Source organism: Dipodomys merriami, unplaced genomic scaffold (assembly GCF_024711535.1).
Source record: "Dipodomys merriami isolate MVZ:Mamm:240054 unplaced genomic scaffold, mDipMer1.0.p SCAF_658, whole genome shotgun sequence".
In the NCBI taxonomy this organism is placed as follows: Eukaryota; Metazoa; Chordata; class Mammalia; order Rodentia; family Heteromyidae; genus Dipodomys; species Dipodomys merriami.
This window is the reverse complement of record NW_027206244.1, coordinates 182,862-185,773: the sequence shown is the minus strand read 5'-3', so window position 1 is coordinate 185,773 and position 2,912 is coordinate 182,862.

Here is a 2,912-nt window from a genome sequence, read left to right as displayed (position 1 = left end):
CAGCTGGGTAACAAACAACTCCATCTGGGCCAATTAGTGAGGATGAGTGTGAGTTGGCTCTGAAGGTCAGGAAAAAATGGCCTCTTTGTACCCTTAGCTATCTCTCTCCGCAGTGCTCTGTTTTAACAGGAGACCTTCATTTGTGCCACCTCTCATGGCAGGCCAAGTTCTGTGGACTTATCCTGCCTTTGTGAGACTATATTCTGTTGTTCAGTTACAGTGCTCAATATAATTCAAGAGTCATTCAGGCAGACAACTAAGGCACTGAACATAATGAAATGATTCATTGCAAGCAATGTTGGGTCTATGATGCCTTTCCTATATTTCCGGAAGCTTGGGAAATCCAAGCACATGTTGGATATCACAAAGCTTCCTGTCATCTAGGACTGGTGAAGCTCATCAGGTTTTGAAACCTTTGACTTCTCCTAGCTGGTCCCTGGGTGGCCAGGTTTTGGGGTTGAACATAGGGCCTGAGTGCTGACCATGAGCTCAGTGCAGAAGCCCAGTGCTTTCCCATTTTGTGTAACAACATCTCTTCTGGTCTGTGAGTGTATGTGTGGGTGTGTATGTGTGTACACCACGGTGTGTGTGTGCGTGGGTGGGTGTGTGCATGCACACATATACATGAGTCCTGAAGCTTGACCTCAGGACCTGAGGACTGTACCTAGTTTCTCTTGTACAATGATATCCCTCTCCCACTTGAGCCACAGAGCCACTTCAGGCTTTGTCCTTGTCATATGGTCCTGAGAAATGAAGCCCACGATTTTATATATGCAAAGTATTCTACCACTAAGGCACATTCCCAGCCCTCTATTTCAGCTTTGTTAGTTTAGTTCTGTCTTTTTTATTGTTGTTGTTGTCAATTGAAGGAGTTGAAGTCTTGGTGTGGGTGCTGTCCCTGACCCCTTCAGCTCAAGTCTTGTGCTCTACCACTTGAGCCACACAGCTACTTCCGGTTTTCTTGTGGTTCATTGGTGCTAAGTTTCTCAAGGGCTTTCCTGCCTAGGCTAGCTTTGAACCATGATCCTCAGCTCTCATCCTCCTGAGTAGGTAGGATAACCAACATGAGCTCCAGCACCCAGTTTCCCCTTCAGGTTTTTAGTAGTGAATTGGAGATAATAGTCTCATAGTACCTTTTGTGTCTGAGATAGTTTGGAACCTAGATCTTTAGAACTCAGCTTCCCGAGAAGGCAGGATGACAGACTTCAGCTACTGACCCCTTGGCCATAGCCTTTGCTGCAAGGGGGTCCATGGCTCCACGTGGTGGAGTGCTAGCCATGAGCCCAAGAGATAAGGGTCAGTGCCTCAGCCCTGAGTTCAAGGTTCATGACCAAGACAAAACAAACCAAACCATTATCTGCTGCAGACAACTCACGAGTCTTCAGTAATACATAATTTTGTCCCTGACATGGGGGCCTATCTGAGCCTCAATATTCTTGTCTATATAAACATCTAAGTTGTGGAGCTCTTACATAGACAAGATGTAAGAATGCACCCGGTTAAGGACATAGCACATGGCACTCTTTGCACCACTCAGCACACAACATCCTGTGAAAGATTCAGCACCCAGCACCCAACGCAGGACTCAGTACACTGCATCCTGTGAAAGACTCAGCACATAGCACCCTGTGCAGGACTCAGAATGGAGCACCCAATGGAGGACTCAGCACATAGCTCCATTCCACAAGCTGTCATTAGAATTAGGGTGCTTTCATCAGTATCACCATTCTTTGAGGAAAATTTACAAACCATAAAAGTTCACATTTAATGGTTTAGTGAGGTGTTTTTCTGGGGAGAGGGTGTTAGCCATGGGGCTTGAACTCAAAGCTCCACCACTTGGAGCCGCATTTGAGGTGTCTCTCAGACTTCCTGCCAGGACTGGGTTTTAAAGCCCCTGAGCAGCTAGGATTACGGGCATAAGCCAGGATGACATGGGTAACCCGTGGAGCAGGGTTGCAGCAGTTTACATGTGACTAAGTCAGGTTAGGTGGCAGCTGTCAGCACCAGACTCCTAGCTTGCTCTGTAATGAAGTATTTGAAGTTCTGTACTTCTATAGAATATCCTACCCTTTTTTGGCATCATACCTGGGGCTTGAGTAAGAGCTTAGACACTGTCCCTAAACGTTTGTGCTCAAGGCTAGCACTCGATTGAAAGACAGCAGAACTTCTGAGTTTTCTGTTTTGTGGCACTGAGGAATCAAACCCAGGGCTTCGTGCTTACTATGAAAGCACTCAACCACCGAGCCTCAGGAGTGAACGAGGTATAAATAGAGAGAGACTGCTGTATATAAATATTATATACACAAAAAGAGATTTCTGCATAATATGAAATTATAGATAATATTGCTACCAATACTTAGGTATTAAATTATGTCTCCATTTAATGATGTGTCCCAGTTAACAATTAATAAAGCATTAATTAATAATTACTCAATATCCCATAACTGTTTATCATATATATACATATATCCATACATATAATTTGATATTTCATAGAATGAGAACAATGTCTATATATTATTAAATTATGCATCATGTGTTACTCCCAATTATTAGTTGTTTAATTATGTCACCTTGTAATTTTTATTTTGTTAATGCTTAATAAAATATTAATTAAACTTAGTGCACATCCTACACTTATTGCATGTAATGTTATCCTAGAAAAATTCACTACTAATTCAATCTGTTTATCATTTACTGTAGTGGTAACTCTTCTACCTATGATGTTTTCTACCTTTATTACATCCTATTACATAGCATATAGATTTGCATCCAAATTATACATCCTACCTGACACTGAGCACTTTCAAAGAAAAGGAAAACATGTGTCGTGCTCAGCTTCTAACTCCAAGATTACATTTTTGGCAGTGCTGGGATCTAAAATCAGGGCAAAGAAGGCTCAGTTCATGAAT